Source organism: Amblyomma americanum, chromosome 2 (assembly GCF_052857255.1).
Source record: "Amblyomma americanum isolate KBUSLIRL-KWMA chromosome 2, ASM5285725v1, whole genome shotgun sequence".
Lineage (NCBI taxonomy): Eukaryota > Metazoa > Arthropoda > Arachnida > Ixodida > Ixodidae > Amblyomma > Amblyomma americanum.
Genome location: NC_135498.1, coordinates 199,247,235 through 199,266,843, shown reverse-complemented (window position 1 = coordinate 199,266,843; position 19,609 = coordinate 199,247,235). Strand labels below are relative to the sequence as shown.

Genomic DNA, 19,609 nt, shown 5'->3' with positions numbered 1-19,609 from the left:
GCGGTGGTAAAGTATTTTAATAGTCATTATTAATTCCGGCGAGCGACTTTCGTAGGGTTTGGTGACGAGTAAGCAAGCCTCTTAGTAGGGCAACCAGCTGAAGTTCAACCGTCCGTCGCACAGCAGTCGAAGGGTAAGGTGGTTTCCGTAAACTGCACAGAACTGTAGTCAGCCACACCAGCTTCAAGGAGCTCACGTGCGCAGAACATAACTACGTTATTCCTTTAACGCGATTTAAGGAAGTGTTTCCACGCGTGCCACATGATTCGGTTTCCCATTATGCCTTTATTTCTATTTTGCGCTTACGTTTTAAATTCTTAACACGATAGCGCTAAGAGAAAATCGAGCGTCGTCTTCGTCGGGGGCGGTGTTGTGAGCGGAAAAAGAACTGACCCATCTGCCACCTAGGCCACAAGACTTAATGAAGGCATGACAACCGGCCCACGGCGCCAAGTGGCACCTAAAAAAATGTGCGCGTAAGGTTACTCGTGAAGAGCAACTTTTGGTCTCATGAGCTGTTTGAAAGCGCCACCTGCCGGGCAGTTGTGCATCACTTAACCGCTGCACAGATGCGCCAGGAGTGGAAAGAGGACTCCCCGCGATCTATGTTTGTGAAGTAGAGAGCGACCATTTCTGCATATATTGGCATGTAGGTAGAACTTGCACGACAGAGAAAGGGTTCTTGCGCGGGAGGGATCTCTAAAGTTATCGCATTCTACTATTAAAAGCAGGTTAAGCCTTATGTGATGGTGGAAGAAAAACAGTGTACGTGGCTTCGAAGTTATAAACAAAAAGGCCCGCAGGTCACCAAACTAACACATTAAAGCTATCGCGACATACTCTAAAGGCGTAGCTTAAGTGTCCCTTCAAATTTCTTGACTTCATTTTGTAGAGTCCTCAAATTTCGAGAAATATTTCTGTGACCATGTGGTAAGCATCTTCGCATTTCTCGAGCTATCGGTCGACCGCTGCATGAAACTACAAAGTTCTGAAGCAGTCACTTTCACCCGTGATCACTTCTACGTTATTGGGCACAATTTACCACCTCCAGATATGCACGTGCATTACCTGCCAATTTTTGTGCTGTAGTTAAGCCTTTGATGGCCCAAATATTTCAAAAAAAAACTTTCCCCACGGTCAAATCCTTTCTTGCCCATTTTATTAAGCAAAGTTGGTACAAGCAAGAAAAAAATAGTAAAAAAGTTACGAACAATATTTTGGTGTGTCACCTGTGTTAGGAAGTTTGAAATAGAATTATGAACTAAACAAGTTTGGAGAAGACGACGGGGATGACGACTAGCGTGACGTGTATTAACCAAGGAATAACGGAGATGAAGAAGTATTTGGTGAGGTTGGAGGAGATGATTGGTAGAGAAGAGAAGACAAAGACGACGACGGCAAGGATGACGTGTACCAACGCCAAGGTTATAAAAGCGCGAGGGAGAGCGTGGCACGGGGGGGGGGGAGGGGGGAGAGCAGGGAAGCGGAGGCTCCGTTGGGTCAGCAACACCACGGTTGGAAGAGAGCAACGCCTGCTACTGCTCCGGTGATCACGAGTTCTACGGCGTCGCACCGTGGACTTCCTGCCGTTCCTGAACATGTTCCGGGGAGTCAACGGCTGACGGAACCACCTGCAGCGGCCAGGGGTGCCTCCAGCGCTGTTGCAACCCATCCGGGTGGTGCCCACAACGCCAACATCACCAGCCTCGCATGCACGGGCACTTGGACCGACACCTCGGCAACGCTGCCACCGACGCTGCCATCGACGCTAGCCTGAGCACTTCGAACACCTCCTCGACGCCGGCTACCTGGATGCCACTGACTGGACCCATGCAAGACTTCATCAGCACTGAACCGTGAGCACGAACGCCGAACGCTACACTAAATATTTTCACGCATGGAGCCCTACACGGACCGGTTTTATGGGTGAAACGCGCTCCTCGGCGGCATGAACTCCGTTTTGAGCACCACGTGGCTAAAAATAAGCGTTGTTTTCGTCCATACAAGCTTGACGCGCGTTCAGGAAATCCCCACTCGCTTTCCTTTACGGGTGATGCAAGATTTTGTGTGAGGACCGCAAACATCACGCTCGTAAAAAAACCCGTGCGGCCGATCTCCCTTCTCCTCATCACGCATATATATATCCTGATACATATCCCCAAATGAGACAGGCGACGCGGCCGTAGCTCGTTTCTGATTTGCTGCTGTGGCTTCCTTTTACTTATTCTTTTTTCATGCCGAGGCATTGAAAGGTGGTGCTCGCTTCAGTGATTCAGTGATTTTGGCAGGAAAACGTGGTTTGATCGCCAGAGCCGGCCCCGCCGCGGTGGCTCAGTGGTTAGGGCGCTCGACTACTGATCCGGAGTTCCAGGGTTCGAACCCGACCGCGGCGGCTGCGTTTTTATGGAGGAAAAACGCTTCGGCGCCCATGTGCTGTGCGATGTCAGTGCACGTTAAAGATCCCCAGGTGGTCGAAATTATTCCGGAGCCCTCCACTACGGCACCTCTCTCTTCCTTTCTTCTTTCACTCCGTCATTTACCCATCCCTTACGGCGCGGTTCAGGTGTCCAACGATATATGAGACAGATACTGCGCCATTTCCTTTCCCCCAAAAAACCAATTATTATTATTATCGCCAGAACCGTTGGAGCCACCGGCCATAGCAGTCTCTTTTGTGCGTCGTGTCTGCCTTCGTTTCAAGCGTGTGCTGTGTGGCGTGCTCGTTTCTGAAGGTGAAGAGTGGCGGAAAAGCAACAATGTTGTGAGTACGTTCCCACCGGTTGATCTGCTTAGTGTGCCGCGCAGTAGGTGCAAGAATACCGAGTACGACTGCCCAGAGTTCACGTGCAACAATGGCGCCGCTCTCTGCGAACTGTGGGCGCTCATCAGACATTTTTTGATATGTAGGTAAGCAAATTAATGTAATGTGTTCACTCAATATATGCTTTCGAAATATTTTCCGAGCAATGGCGTTTTTAGAGTAAAGTGTAAGAGATCATAATTCCCTCCGAACTTCGCCTTAGGGTAGGTAAAGTTCTTACCTGCCATTTGACTCTGGTCGTGTGGTCGACCGGGAGAGATGACAAGAAGAAAGAAGAGTTGCTGTCGCTGCCGTTGCTGTGAGTTGTCTCGTTCGCCATCCGGTTTCGCCTGTCGGCGTCTTGCGATCGTTGGCGTTTGCTCTTTGCAGCAAAAGTTTCGCGGCCTCGTTGTGGTTCGCGTCGGTGGCCATTTTCGGGAGAGGAGTAGTACCACCGGTGCTCCTTGAGCCGCCTGGCGGCTCGCGCGTGGGTGTTTAAAACGCCTGCTCCCACCGTTCTCCGCGGAGAGCATCGAAATTGAGATGTGGCATACCACAGTTCACAGTCGAAGCGAACATTACGACGCGTTGAAACTAGTCCCATTACAGAGAGCCGGAGCGTTAAGGCCACACTAAAAACGTCCCTGTTAGTGCTGCCGGAGCCCTCCACTACGCCACTTCATTCTTCCTTTCCTCTTTCACTCCCTCCTTGGTCCCTTACCTTACGGCGCGGTTTGCGTGTCCAACGATATATGAGACAGATACTGCGCTCTTTCCTTTCCCCAAAAACCAATTATTTGTGCTGCACATCGCGGCTGGAGTTCGCTTCTTTTATGACAGTGCGTGACGCATCGATCTAATAGTACTGCATTGAAATCGCATGTGACTGTGGGCGGCACTACAACCTACCTTGATAATTTATAATACAATTCTGTTGCCTTTACCGACAGACTGCAGGCATGGGTGGAGAATGAGGCGGTGCTAGGGGAGCTGCAAAATGGGTTACGGAAACAAAATAGGTTTAAGGACATTCTGTTTTCATTGACGCAGTGTATAGAGATTGCTGAAAAAGAACACAGACCCCTATGGCTAGCATTTCTGGATACTAGGGGAGCCTACGACACGATTATTCAGGAGTGTTTGTGGGACATACTTGGCACATTGGATGTAGAGGATAGAGTAATTAGTCTTTTAAGAGATATATATTAAGATAGCAAAGTGCTTGTAAAATGGGAAAAAATGTATCGGGGCCTATAGATATACAGCGGGGGCTTATAGGCAAGGATGTCCTCCGTCTCCTTTGTTCATCATGTTGTACCTGCAAAGTTTAGAGACCAAACTAGAGAGGAGCGGACTAGGCTTCATCCTTTCTTTTTTCAAGCAAGGAGAATGATTAAACAGTCATTACCGGGAGTAATATACGCGGATGGTATAGTGCTAATGGCTGACTAGGAGGAAGATTTGCAGAAGTCGATTGACATTTGTGGTACAGAGGGAGATTGATTAGGTTTCAAGTTAAGTAAAGGAACATCTGCAGTCATGATATTTAATGGTGAGGGCGGCGAGCATAGAATACAGGAGTTCACACCAGGTGAGTACAAGTATCGTGGGGTGGGGATAAATAAGGGTGCTGAGTATCTGACAGAGCATGAACAATATGTAATTATTAAATCTAGTAGGAATGCAGCTGTCATGAAAAAAAGGGCACTGTGGATTTACATTATGTATGAAGAGGTAAGAGGGATCTGGAAAGGTATGATGGTTCCTAGTCTGACTTTCGGCAATGCGGTCCTCTGCATTAGACCAGATGTTCAAGAAAGGTTAGAAATCAAACAACGCGACGTAGGGAGGCTAGCTTTGGGAGCACATGTTAATACAACAAATCGGTGGTACAGTGTGATATGCGATGGGCGTCGTTCGAGAGCAGTGAAGCTAGCAGTAAGATATCATTTGAGGAGCCATTGAGGAAAATGGAGGAAAAGCAGTGGGCTAGGAAAGTTTTCAGATACCTGTACATAAGGATAGTTGACACGAAATAGAGAAAGCGAACTGGAAAACTGACAAGCAAACATCTGGACAGCAGTACAGTGAGAAAATCAGCAATTATCGGTTAATAAAAAGGTGAAAGAAACAGAGAGAGCTCTGTGAAAACAGGGATGCTGACGAAACGGTACTGGGAACATACAGGATCTTTAAGGAGGAAATTTCCAAAGAAAATATCTTTGATAACTGTAGGGGAAGCTCTTTGTTGTTTGAGGGCACGACGGGAGTTTTGCGGGCTAAGACATATAGAGTCAGGTACCACGAGATAGACACGTTGAGCGTTGCGTGCGGAGAGCAGGAGGAAACGGCTGAACACTTGATACTTTTCTGTAATAGTGTTCACCCTACAGTGGAGAGCAGCAGGGCTTATTTAGCCAAAGCATTGCGGTTTAAGGACAGTGAAGGAAAAGTAGGTGGCCTGAACCACTGCCCGATTTAAAAGCCTTATCCACCCATCCATCCGTACGTCCGTCCGCCCGTCCGTCCGTCCGTCCGTCCATCCATCCATCCATCCATCCATCCATCCATCCATCCATCCATCCATCCATCCATCCATCCATCCATCCATCCATCCATCCATCCATCCATCCATCCATCCATCCATCCATCCATCCATCCATCCATCCATCCATCCATCCATCCATCCATCCATCCATCCATCCATCCATCCGTCCGTCCGTCCGTCCGTCCGTCCGTCCGTCCGTCCGTCCGTCCGTCCGTCCGTGCATCCATCCATCCATCCATCCATCCATCCATCCATCCATCCATCCATCCATCCATCCATCCATCCATCCATCGATCCATCCATCCATCCATCCATCCATCCATCCATCCATCCATCTATCCATCCATCCATCCATTCATCCATCCATCCATCCATCCATCCATCCATCCATCCAGCCAGCCAGCCAGCCATCCATCCAGCCAGCCAGCCAGCCAGCCATCCATCCATCCATCCATGAAAAAGAAAGGAGGCTAATGGGTCATACCTGAAGCCCTATTTTACGCTCCACAACGGCTTACCATCACGCAGTCTGTCCGGTACAGCACCGTTACAGGTTTTTAAAATTTGTTTATATCTGTGCTGTTTCATTATCCTGTGGCACGACATGTATTGGGCAAGTGACCGGCGTTAACATTATATTAAATGAGTAGTGGTACAGAAAAACAAAAGCATTAATGGCCGCCTGCGTTCGCGCTCAGCTGCATAGAGCTCTTGCACAACTGACACGAAAGCTGTCAGAAGCGTTGCAGTTCAAAAAGTTGAGCACTCCAGTGTCAGCTTTGCCTCTGTTTTCGATTTGTAGAAGAGCATTCCGAAATTGCAAAAACAGCGTGCAATATGCGAAGCATCTCTGCAGCGGCCTTTTGGTGGTTTGCTGGGTTAGTCTCTTTATAAAACATTATTGCTCCCACTATTCTGTGTCAGAAAATATACACACGAAGTTGTCGCGTCCAATGGCGTGCCTGCTCCTTGACCTTGTCCTGCCTGGCTTTTGATGCTGGTGTGCAGTCGAACTGTTATTTTGCGGTGTAAAAAATCACGCTTGAAATGTGTGAAGGATGAACGAAGTGATAGAGTGAACAAGTATTACTAATATGAGTTCATTACGTCTCTAAATAAAAGGAGTTCAAAAAATTCTGTATTTTTCATGCAATAAAGCTTTTTGTGGTTAGTTAGATGTTCGGCCTGTTAGGTTCCATTTCTTTTTATTGTTGATCTTAAGCACTGATGCAAGTGGAAAAGATTCTGGGGAATATTAAATACTTCTTACACACCCGCGTCCAGTGACCTCCAGATGGCTCATGGCTTGCTGGATACTGATTGACATTCTTTGCATATCGAGCAAGCCATGAACCAGCTATACGTCACTGGACGCGGGTGTGTAGCAACTGCTTACTATTCTTCGTGAAGCTCTGGGGTTTACAATAGTAAAAAGGAGGGGAACCAAGGACATAGCTGCATTTATATAGCTAACTATCGGGTATCGGAACAATGTCGGCGGAAGCTTGGACTGAGGTCTCAAAGTGTTTGGTTTTTACTTGAGCTGGCAATGGAGCATGGTATAGGGCCACTTACCAAACAATTAAAATTTGGTGTTTGTTTTATGCAGGCTCCTGCTCGGCCAACGTCAAGAAGTCGGCAAAACGCGTCGGGCTGACGAAGGCGACCTCTGGAAGGCCGGTGTCAATCTGGAACCCCAGCCCAGGGTATTCCAGTAAGGTCGACCCATGCTGGGTACGCTTGCCTACGTATGACCGACTTCATGCCAAACTTGTTTTGCCCTTGGGGAGCTCTCTTTAATCATTCACTACCGTGGCTCGAAGATAACGCTTGATTTCCCGTCTTTAATGGTAACCACTAAGGGTATCCACTAAGTGGTATCCACTAAGGGTATCCACAAAGTGGTATCCAGCACAACCGGGCTACACGCAGCCAGGTGCACGTGTTTTCTTCAACAAAACTTTTCAAACGCTTGTAACAGTACCAATTTTTTCGCAAGCGTAAAGCTTTATCACAATTCATTCCACGATAAACCCAGTCTATCAAGACGCATTCTAGCTAAAATGAAATTTTTATTGCGCTTTGCTTTCAAACACCACCGTTCACAGTTTATCACTTGGCCTCGGTGCCTGACCACCTTTTCTTTGAACTACCTTCTACCTGCACGTCTAATTGATATTGGCCGATTCGATGCAAGTGCAGTGAACCGTGCTATTTTGTCTTCTGTGCTCGTGCTGCTGCACAACGCCACTTACGCATATGTGCCACTCACCATGTGCTATTATATTGCGCTTCTCCCCTCCATCCAAGCAAAGGAAAATAACTTAGGGACATTATATGGCAAACAACAAACACGAATGCTTTCTACAAACTGGAAGCAACCCAGTGTTCTGGACTATGCTCTTAATCATCCGTGTTATTCAGAATTTTTTTATTTGTCGCTTACTCTAGCGACATGTAATAAACGCTCGCGGGGCACATAAACTCGTTGATACGGAGGACATTTCTTACAGTGAGACGCTTTCGGAGGTCGCAAAGCACAGTGCGTGTCCAACATTCTCGGATAAAAATTATTGAAAAATTGAAACTTGTAAGATACTGTTATAGAAATATTGAAAGTAAGGTCCAATCTTCTGATATACCTTTAAACTGTTTCTTTCGATTGCATCAACCAGTTATATCAGCTTTAGGAAGCCAATGGGGAACAATTTTGATAGCAGAAACGTTAATAGAAAAAAATGCCTGGCTGCTGTCAGGTGATCTGGGGATATGTTGATTGTAACAGTGAAATCCTAGATTATAAGAAAATATATTGCATTCATCAATGATATCTCGCTGAAAAATGCTTTTGTCGAGAATTGCTGGGATGTAAACGTAGTGAAAAATTTTAAAAGAAAGCAGAACATCCGTGAATAACCAGGTCTTCAATAACCAGGTCTTCAATGCAGAAGCAAAATAAGGAGAAAATTGTTGCGCCCTCTAACATGCATTATCCATTAAGATACACCTACTGATTCAAAACACTTGTGTGTTTTTGGGTCGCAAGGAGCATTGCAGGACACGCGAGCCATGATGAAATAGAACAGGCACTTTTAAACGTAACTTTTAACAACCGGTGAACAACGAACTGTTTAGGTTCGCATAAATACCAACTAGAAATATTGAAAACGGGCTTGAGGACATAGCCTGGTGGTTAGAGGTACCAACTGCCACCTATGAGGTGTGGCTTTATATCCCGCTGAAATCTGTACCTTTCCACTTCCGTTTTATATTCTTGAGTTTTGAAATGGTGAACACAGACGGGCGTACGAATAGGAAAGACATTTCTCTCATGGAGAGGTGGAAACTGTGGGATATGTAACAGAGAGATCAATATGTTTTACCCGCTTAATCGCGGCTGGTACAGTTCAAAAACCGCCGGACCTCACCACGTGATCGCGTACGCTTCATAGTGCGCGCCGACCACGGCAGGCATAGCACTGAAGGGAGAAAAACGACACTGGCTGACACAAACAGGCATTTATTGCGTAACAAGAATAACGCAAGCTAGCAACAAAATACGCTAATGAATCGAGATCGTCCGACCCACCTGCAGGGTTACGAGCGAACGTTCGCCCTCGATAGGGCAGGTGAAACACCGCGGCCGTACGGGACTAGATGCCGGAGAACTTTACTCCCCACGAGGCCTCGCCCCTCTGGCGGAGAGCGGAGGGCCGCGCCTGAACGTCAGACCGCGTCGAGCTTTTCCAGTCAAGAGTGTGTCGTCTCCCTCGCACGCGCACCGAGCAATCACGCCCTCCGCGTCGCTCGGGCAGCTGCGACACCAGCGTCCTCTCTTGTTAGCTAAGGTGGGGAAATGCCCTAATTTGTATTTTTCCTCCCTCGCCTTTAATTTTGAATTCATGGCCCTCGCTCTCCGTGGCCTTCATTTTGAAAAGTTATCCGGCCCTCCCTCACCCTCACTTCAAAATGTTTGCTGGCCCTCCCTCACCATCACTCATAGTCGTTTTAAAAGTCTAGTTAATATTTGTAGCCGTCAACTTCTGCAGATATTACTGAGTAATAAATATACAAGACAACCACTCGAGGCACAATTGGGCGAAAGGCTAGGTGCTTATTTTTTGTGCGTGTACATGTGCGTGTGTTGTTTGAGCTAATACGTGAGACAAAACGGAGATTGTTAAAAGATGAGCCCCGAAAATTCTCTCTGTCTTTACCTCTGGCATGCACTGCATGGATACATGTGCCCAGCACTTATAACATTTCATTGCTATCTATATACACTGTCTAAACGAGTCAGCGCGTTGCTGTGTCTTGGTACAAAAGCTAATCTACGCCAAGATTATTTAAAAACAATGCAGTCGCATTCACCACGACAATTACAGTAAGCACTAATCACAGAATATACTCAGAACAAGGAGAGTTTGTAGGTCTAATTTATATCACCCGATGGCACTGCGATAGCACTGGGTCTTTTTAATTACAGTGCTTCTAATCTCGGGCCATTTCGTGCGGTTTGCTGCATGCTCGTCTGATGACACTTCCACGCGCACGGATGGAAAATGATGAATACCACGCTTTCAAACTACAACGTGAGAGCTTTGCAGTTTAACACGCATGCACGCGGGTACGTGACGAAGACGACGACACTGCAAGCACAGCTTGAAAGCTTGGCAGATCGTTCAGGCAGAGTGTTAAGATTTCTACCAACTGATTATTCATCTGCGAGAAGTGTATGAACCGACCTACTTAAAACCGGAGTGGCACTCCGTCTTGGTGATGTGCCCAGCCTACCCCGCTCCTGGCGCTCAGTTGCTCGGTCTTTTTGCGTTGTGTTTCGTGCAATTTCCTAAACTGTGTGTAAATAATTTGTTAATGTAAATGAAATATATTTTCAATGTAATAAATATCATCCTTAAAAAAAGTTGCGGCGATGGCGTAGTGCTCTTAAGCAGTGGCCAGCGGGACAATTGTTTTTCGCCGCCGAGGTTTCGGATCACGCTCCCCCAGCTATGAATTTTTTGTTTCTTTAGTGTCTTCTCCTAGTGCGATGCCGGTTTCACCCCTGCAGTGAGGCTCCTATGCAATCACTTAAAATAAAACAATGATTAGGCCACTTCAAAATCAAACGGGTCGCTGAAACGCAGCATTTGGGCTGAATAATGACAACCACTAACTCCCCGAGTCTGGAGTGAAAGATTCCTGTGGGTGCCATTTTAGTGCCCTAGCGCTTCAACTCCGCCGAAAAGATGTCTGTATGTTCGAGATCTGCTTCTAGCACATGGGCCACTTTGGTCAAGTGACATTGTGACGTCATGAAAAGCTTCTCCCCATCCAGATTGTGAGCAAACTACCAATCGTGGCAGTTTGCTAATTAATTATTAGTCGCAAGAGATTCCTCAGGAATAACATGGGTTTCACAAGCCCCACCGATGGCCGCACCTGCCATCGCAGGGCAGTGGCGCGCAGTTTAACTGCTGCACCTCTGCGCTAGGAGCGGAATCAGGACTCCTAGGGATCTGTGATTGTAGACAATGACCACTTCTACCGTTGTACAAGCCTCAAATCATGCAATATCAAAGAAACTTACGGCATATGATATATCAACCAAAGTAAGCCAGACCAGGTCATGCAAAACCCCGAGCTAAACCACCCGTCAATTTTTGCTTCCACATCTACGCATTATTCAAAGATTGCAAGAAATTTGGGCCCTTAAATCAGGCGCGCCATTACGTGGCCTCAAGTTTCACCAGGACAGAAATAAACCAAGAGATGTTCCTGTTATTTGGAAAGCAGTACAACTTTTTTTTTAGCGCATCGTACAATGCAAGCCAAAGCGAGGGATGATTCAGAACAAAGTGGTTAAGATGCTGCTTTAGTTTCATGGTAAGACTAGAGTGTTTGCCTTTGCCCACCTCATCGCGGCACTGCTTTCTTATACTGCAATTTCAGTGAAAACAGAAAGATGTGACGGTGCTGAACTACTCGCAGTGTGAATGAGAGAATTCCAAACCTATGCCGCTAAAGCATTTACCAGGATTTAATTTGGAAATGGAATTTCGTAGAAGCATTTCTTGCGCCGTAGACAGTTCTTTGAAACCTCTAGGAGCTGAAATCGGACTGCGTGTCGGGAAACAATGCTTCGAAATTCAGCAACCTTACTAGGTTTCTACATGTTTTACTGTGAGAAAATTGAGGCTGATAATGAAAATGTTGACTGCGGTGCCACAGTTCCCGTTTGACCGGCGGCCACCCGCACGGCCCGGCTAGTGCCCCCTGGGTGTTTCACTTAAGAATTTACACAATTTTAAAATAGGCTTTTTGTGTTAGAAGACCACTTTTTCGGCATAGCATTCTCAGCAGTGTATTACATTGCGCGACGGAGAAGGCGTGCGTCTCCCCTCCTTCCGTGTTCGCCTCATGTACCTCCAGACTGCAGAAACTACGTCTTTCGCGGGAAGCTTCACCCTAAGAAATAGCGCTTTGAACTGGGAATCTATAACAGGATGCAACGTTAGCCTGGAGCACGGATCGGGTCACCACCCTCGACCTCTTTGCCTTTCTCGCCCTCGTCTCGTCATATCTTCCCTCCCTCACCCTGAACTCACCATGTCTTTCCTCTCTCACTGTCGCCCTCACGAAATTTCATGTGCCCATCCTCCCTGAACCTCACCTCACCGAGTGAAATCCTCATGAGGTGAGGCTGAGGACGCCGTGATGAGGGCTTGCCCTCGTGAGGATGCCCATCTCTGGATAAGGTAACTAACTAGGGACCCATCGCGGGGAAGCAAACCACAGGCAACAGTGGGGCAGGTCCCCAAACTACCCAACCATAAATAGACCTACGCGCCTGAAAGTACATGCTATGGAGGAGTCTCTTCGTCTTCATACACTTGAGGCATGAGTTGCAGCGGAGGTCACGCCCGCAGCGTCCACGCAGACATCCGCGGTGCTCCGAAGGCGACATAAAGGTCTCCTTCTGGACGACTCGCCGGTGGACTACGTGTACGCAGGCTCGCGGAGACAAGGCCGATTGGAAACTGCAGACCAGGATTCTGCAGTAGTCTCCAGGGTAACAGCAGCCAGAGGTGACTGCTGACTGGCCTCGCCACAGCTGCCCCGGATGGATGCGGCGAACAGGACGCATGCCGCTCCATCGCAGCAGGCGCCAGCGAGACGATGTGCACAGTACAGCAAGCCTGGAAGGCTCCACTTGATCTGCAAGATTGCCGGAACGCTCTCGGCGTGCCTTTAACGTAGGTCTTGGGAGGGGAAGCGACGTCATTAAAGGCGTCGTGGTACAATGATAAACTCACTAGGAAAAAGTGTCCGGCGGCTGTGCAAACGCAAAATTTGAGTGAAGAAAGCCCTTTCTAGAGTTGAACGAGACTGCTCAGTTCGTGCGAGGTTGCAAAAAGGTGGGAAGCAATGCGCGCCCCCTCCCAACACCATGGTCCAGTGGTCATGTCTCTTCCTACATGGGAAGGCAGCTCCGAAAAGATTTAGGCCTAACTACCACTCCGACGACAACCGTAAACAAAAGGAGACCCGAAAAGGGTTACGTGCGCGAAGCCGCGAGGCGGCATCTGCTTTGTGAGGTGGTCCTACTCCGCTCACTGCAAGAAGCAGCTTGTGAGAGGTCGCCGCCCATCGTATCAGACGGTGTAGGAGCGCCCGGTGCGAGCTGCAATACCAGCGAGCTCGTGGCGGCGTCCGTGGCGCCAGGCGGCCCAGCTCCCGGGGCCGCGACTCCAAGAGCAGAAATAGAGACAGTAAGGAAATATATATACCGAAAACTCGGACCACCCACACGGCTTCCGTACTCACTCGCTTCTGCTCGGTAACTCCGCGGGCGCTAGGCCTCGTGCTCCCTCGATGTTGGCCAACTGCTTCTACTCTGAATGTGCTCCAGAGAAAATTTGCAAATGTGCTGAGCATGTCGGGCAGTTCAAACATGCTACAGAGCAATACACCTCGCACTCAAGAGCATGCCGCAGGTCCTAGAGATCAAAATTCACACTAGGCCTAGTAATTCCCAATTCCAGACAAAGAACGGTACTCGAAACGAACACACTCTTCCACTGTTCCAAGGGCAGGCCCCACGTTGGCCTGCCAGATGTGCGGTTTGTAGCAGGCGAAAAATATGCTTACCCGCTTAATCGCGGCTGACAGTTGAAAACTACCGTACCCCACCCCGCGTTCGCGTACGCTACCGAGTGAACGCCGACCACGCTGAGCCTTGCTCTGAAGAGAAACAAAAGGACGACACTCTGGCTGACACTAACAGGCACGTATTGCTGCAACAACAATAACGCCAGCAAGCAACAAAATACGCCGAGGAAACGAGATCGTCTGACTCACCATCAGAGTTACGAGCGAATGTTCGCCTTCGATTCGCCAAGGGAAACTCCGCGGCCGGACGGACGAGAAGTGGAAGAACGTTCCGTCGCATGAGGTCTCGGCCCGCTGGTGGAGAGCGGAGCGCCGCACCTGAACGTCACCCCGTGTTGATCCTCCCCAGGATGGATGGGATGGATGGATGGATGGATGGATGGATGGATGGATGGATGGATGGATGGATGGATGGATGGATGGATGGATGGATGGATGGATGGATGGATGGATGGATGGATGGATGGATGGATGGATGGATGGATGGATGGATGGATGGATGGATGGAATGGATGGATGGATGGATGGATGGATGGATGGATGGATGGATGGATGGATGGATGGATGGATGGATGGATGGATGGATGGATGGATGGGATGGCTAAGGCTGAACTCCTCAAATCGGGTGGTGGTTCAAGCCACCCAGCCATGACTTGTGAAATTTTACTGTTGACTTGATTTTAGCCACCAATCACATAACCTTCGCTTGGTTACTTCTACCCGCTTAAAATCTACTTTTCCTTCACTGCCGTGAATGCCAATGCTTTGAATAAATCAGCCCCGCTGCTTCCCACTGTAGTGTGGAACCCTTGGCAGAAAAGTATCAAGTGTTCAGCCGTTTCCTCCTCCTCTCCGCACGCAACGCACGCCGTGTCTATCTCGTGATACTTCACTCTATATGTCTTAGTCCGCAAAACTCCCGTCCTGGCCTCAAACAACAAACAGCTTCCCCTACAATTATCAGATATTTTCTTTGGCAATTTCCTGCTTAAACATTTCTTTATGTTCCCAGCGCCGATTTTCTTAAGCATCCCTGTTCTCCACACAGCTCCCACTGTTTCTTTAACCTTTTTCTTAACCGATAATTACTGACTTTCCCCCTACTGCTGTCCAGATATTTGCTTGTCAATTTTCTTGATCGCTTCCTCCATTTCGTGTCAACAATCTTGATGTACAGGTATCTGAAGAACTTTACTAGCCCATTGCTTTTCTCCTATTTTTCTCAATCGCTCGTCAAATGTTATCTTACTGCTATCTTCACTGCTCTCGAACGGCGCCTATCCCATATCACCCTGTACCCCCTGTTTTGGGGTATTGCCATGAGCGCCCAAAACTTGCCCCCCTACGCCGCGTTGTTTGATTTCTTACCTTGCTTGACATCAGGACCACATTGCCAAATGTCAGGCTAGGAACCATCACCCCTTTTCAGATCCCTCTTACTACTCCATGCCTATTGTAATTCCACAGTTCCCTATTTTTTTATAACAGCAGCATTTCTGCTAGCTTTATTTATTACATATTTTTCATGCTCTGTCAGATACTCAGCACAGTGATTTATCCGCACCACAAGATACTTGTACTCATCCACTAGCATGAACTCGTATTCTATGCTCGCCGCCCTTATCATTAAATATTATGACTGAAGATTTTTCCTTACTAAACTTGAAACCTACCTATCTCCCTCTGTACAACAAATGTCTATCAATTTCTGCAAATCTTCTTTGTTGTCAGCCATTAACACTCTATCATCCGCGTATATTAATCCCAGTAATGACTGTTTAATCCATTCCCGTTGCTTGAAAAAAGAACGGTTGAAGCATAGTCCGCTCCTCTCGTTTGGTCTCTAACCCTTGCAGGTACAACATTAACTACAAAGAGACCGAGGACATCATTACCTAAGCCCCGCTCTATCTATATATGCAATGATACATTTTTTATTTTATAAGCACTCTGTCGCTTTTCTCTCTCTCTCTCTCTCTTTATGTATATATATATATATATATATATATATATATATATATATATATATATATATATCTGTTAAAAGATAAATTACCTCCATCTTCTACATCAAATGTGGCCACTATGTCCCACAAATACTCTTGAAGAACGTTGTCGGCAGGCTCCTTTTCAGCAATCTCTATACAATGCGTAAATGAAAACAGATTGTCCTCCTACGTCGTTTGTTTACGGAGCCCATTTCGTAACTCTCCTAGCACCCCCACGTTCTCCACCCAAGCCTGTAGTCTGTCCTTTATAATCTGCATCACCACGCTGTAAACCACAGATGTCACTGTCTTGGGACGGTAGTTACGTCAGCTTTGTCCCCCTTTCTTTTATGTATCATGTTCATTCTACTGAACCGCCATTCATTAGGGGCTTTGCCATCCACTATCTTTTTATTCACTACCTCTATTAATGTTTGCTCCGATTTTCGTCCTAGCTTATTTATTAACATAATCTGAATACCATGTGGGTCCGTCGACGTGCTACTAGGAACCTTCGTCTCTACCCTTTCCCACTCTCTTTGCTCAAGTGAGGCAAATGCAGTAAGCGGTCTATCCTCCTTCGATAAACGTTTTCTTCTTTAAATTTTTTTGTCATCCTTGTTCGTATGTGTTTCATTGCTTCCTTCCCTTCTAGTCGAATACCCTGATCTGTAAAATAAACTTTGATCTATCCTAGTCTTGTTACTCATTGTATTTAGAAGTTTCCAGAATTTCCGAGCTGCTCTTCTAATCCCTTTATTTAATTTTGACATCCATTCGGCACCCTTTCTTCGAATTTTCTCATTGATCAAAAAGGATACTGCCCTTCTACGCTTTATGAAGGTATCCCATTTTCTGCTTACTTCAGCTTCTGGTTCCTCCCTCTTAGAATATCTGTGTTCCCTGGATGCTTCCTGACGTTTCTCTATTCCGAGAGCACGTTGTTGGGCGAGTCGGTCGTACATACTTAAAGAAGGGAATTGCGCTAAAAAAGACACGGACGAGAAAAGACAAGGACGGGCGCAAACTCGCGACCCGATTTTATTCAGAAAGAACACAAATATATTAGTACCTAGATTCTTATTCAATCATTGCCTAAGCGCACATGCCAGGAACGTTTTCTCTTTCTTATACAAATTGATACTAGAATCGCTTACGCATTCATCACCTGACTTATCAATGAAAAAAGCCTCTGCGAGTTCACGTGCTACCTGGTTACGACTGCGCCTTAAGATTTTTGTTCTAGCCAGCAAAGGCTGGCATGCTTTATCACGCGTAGCCAAAGGGCATGCGCCGCAACGTAAGGGAAAATTTGACCCTTTTCCGTTAACCATTGAAAGCTTATGTTCCCTTAGTCGTTCATTTATACAACGGCCCGTCTGGCCGATGTAAACTTTTCCACAACGAACACGGGAGGGGTCTAACCTTCACCCACGAATTACCTGAACAAGATAGATTGCAGTTTTTAGATATTAACATCACTTTAACACCAGATCACACGTGTTGGATATACTCACCACGAGTCCGGAAAGACCTGTTGCCATTTGAGTCTGCTCATTCTTAGACGGTTAAACGCGCCATTGGTATGCTGTGCCTGAAAGAAGCCCTGCAGAAATCATGTGTTCACCTGGTAAAGGACAGCCTCAACAATCAGATTGGCAGGTTACAGAAAGCTGGTTTTCCCGTTTCCGTTGTGGTTGCTGTAACAGAGAAGCTTCTGCAAAGCTTGAAACTTAGAACACCTCAAGAAGGTGGCGGTCAACCGAAGACCAGACCGGCGGTTGTCCCCTATATTCATAGGGTGTCCCACAACCTAAAGAATGTAGCCAATCGCTACGATGTGCCGGTGGTATTTTCTGCCCCGCGCAAGTTGGCCTCTTTGTGCCCCCGGATAGTCTCCGGCGAGGAATGCGTGCGAGACTGCACGAAACGTCACGCCACCCAGTTTGTCAGGTGTTCTGTCGGGGCTGTGTATGAAATTCCCCTGACATGTGGAAAAGTTTACATCGGCCAGACGGGCCGTTTTATACATGAACGACTAAGGGAACATAAGCTTTCAATGGTTAACGGAAAAGGGTCAAATTTGCCCTTACATTGCGGCGCATGCCCTTTGGCTACGCCTGATAAAGCATGCCAGCCTTTGCTGCCTAGAACAAAAATCTTAAGGCGCAGTCGTAACCAGGTAGCACGTGAGCTCGCAGAGGCTTTTTTCATTGATAAGTCAGGTGATGAATGCGTAAGCGATTCTAGTATCAATTTGTATAAGAAAGAGAAAACGTTCCTGGCATGTGCGCTTAGGCAATGATTGAATAAGAATCTAGGTATATATATATATTTGTGTTCTTTCTGAATAAAATCGGTCGCGAGTTTGCGCCCGTCCTTGTCTTTTCTCGTCCGTGTCTTTTTTAGAGCAATTCCCTACTTTAAGTACGATTCTCTATCCCCTTCTGGACCTCCTCATCCCACCAACTCTAAGGTTTGTGTCTTTTCCCTTTTTGCTTGACCCGCAATCTAGGTAGTAATCGAGTTAATTTGGTATAAGTCCATTCTGCTTCATTATCCTCGAAAATTACTTTCTCAATTTGCTTGGCTGCTGCTTCCAATTGCTTTTCTGAGTAAAAATTCCCCTCTGATTGTTCTTCTCACTTCAGTCCTACATTGGTTGCTCTTCTGAAACTCAACTTGATACGTTTGTGGTCACTACCTAGACTTCTGGAATAATGTTCACTTACGCTCATTAACCCTAATCTATTATACATCCTATGTGACATAAGTTCATAATCTATCGTCGAGTGCAGACTCCCTGCCTTTCATGTTATGAGCCTTCACACTTCTCGGTACTGTTGCATACAACTAAATCATGCCTGCCACACATATCCAGCAGCATTCTTCCTGTCGAATCTGTGTACCCATCCAGGTCTTTGTGGGCATTCATGTCACCTAATATAATTATCTCCCCCTGTCTCCTCAGCTCATTAATGTCGGTTGGAGTACATTATAACATTTTCCTGTTTTCCTCTTTGGAATTAGCTCCTGTCCACAAGTATACTAAGCCAAGGACCGTTTGCTCCACCGCCACATTTCTTTTAGGCATAAATGTTCCTTGCATAACAAATTAACCCATTGAAAATTTATACTTTTATGAATGAAAGCCCCAATTCCATCCCCCTTTCTGCTGCCCTCTGTTGTATTGCAATATTCTCAAGCGTTGTTTGGGTTACAGTGTGTTTGCTCCACGTCTCTAAGATGCGTTTGCACTAAACCATATACCTGTCTTAACTGTGCGTCTATTTCTTCACAAATCAGCCTATTCCTGCCACCTTGCATGTTAATGTAACCTATATCTGAATTAACTTTGCCCTGGCACTTGTGTCTATTTCTTCTCCTATGATTCCATGGTCTCTTTGACCTTGGTTCTTCCTGGTCTACACTGGTTCCCTCAGAGGTCTGGGTCCACCAAAAATCTGTTGCCTGGCCACCTACCTACTACCCACCTTCTTGCCAGTAGCACCACTGCAGTGAATGCCATCCTGTGCAAAAAGGTGGGAGCTGACCTCGTACACGTTCCTGTTACACCGTATCCTAGTCGACGACTCATTAACCTAATTACACGGTTAGCATCAACGACCCTCCTTTACGTTTCGCTAGACTGCTTCTGGACCTCTGGGATTGTGCATATGGTCACATGAACACCCTCAGAGGCCTCTCTAAACCTATGCATACCCAATTTAACTGCTTCTCGAGATTCTCGCTCCTACCCTTCAGCACATCGTTGAGACCAGCATGAATAACGACAAGGTGTTCGCCATCCATGTTGTTCCCTACCACTGCCTGGGCATTGGAAATTGCATCTACCATGCATTTCCCTGACTGGTCCTTCACCTGCGCCCGCTTGTCAGCCATCACTGTCGTCAAAAAGCCTCCATCAACCCTTGGTACGTTCGAGTCACTCACTAGCAGAACCCGTCAGCTCTCTATCCGTTCACCTCGTGACCACGACTGCTGCCCTCCGGATCGCACTAGCTGTCTCTCCCGCCGCCGTACGCTACTGTCGCGCGTCACTATGCCCGTTTTTACCTCGCGGTCTTCTCCACTCAAAGC

At 47.0% G+C, this 19,609-nt stretch overlaps 1 long non-coding RNA gene across 1 annotated transcript in view; it reads left to right on the top strand.

The window, feature by feature from the left end:
* Positions 1–3,044: 3,044 nt before the first annotated feature.
* The window catches only part of LOC144122103 (uncharacterized), a 34,524-nt gene continuing 17,959 nt past the window's right edge, over positions 3,045–19,609 (top strand). The window contains exons 1-2 of the long non-coding RNA XR_013312804.1: positions 3,045–3,119; positions 6,958–7,082. This is a non-coding gene — a long non-coding RNA (uncharacterized LOC144122103). The remainder of the gene's footprint in view (positions 3,120–6,957; positions 7,083–19,609) is intronic.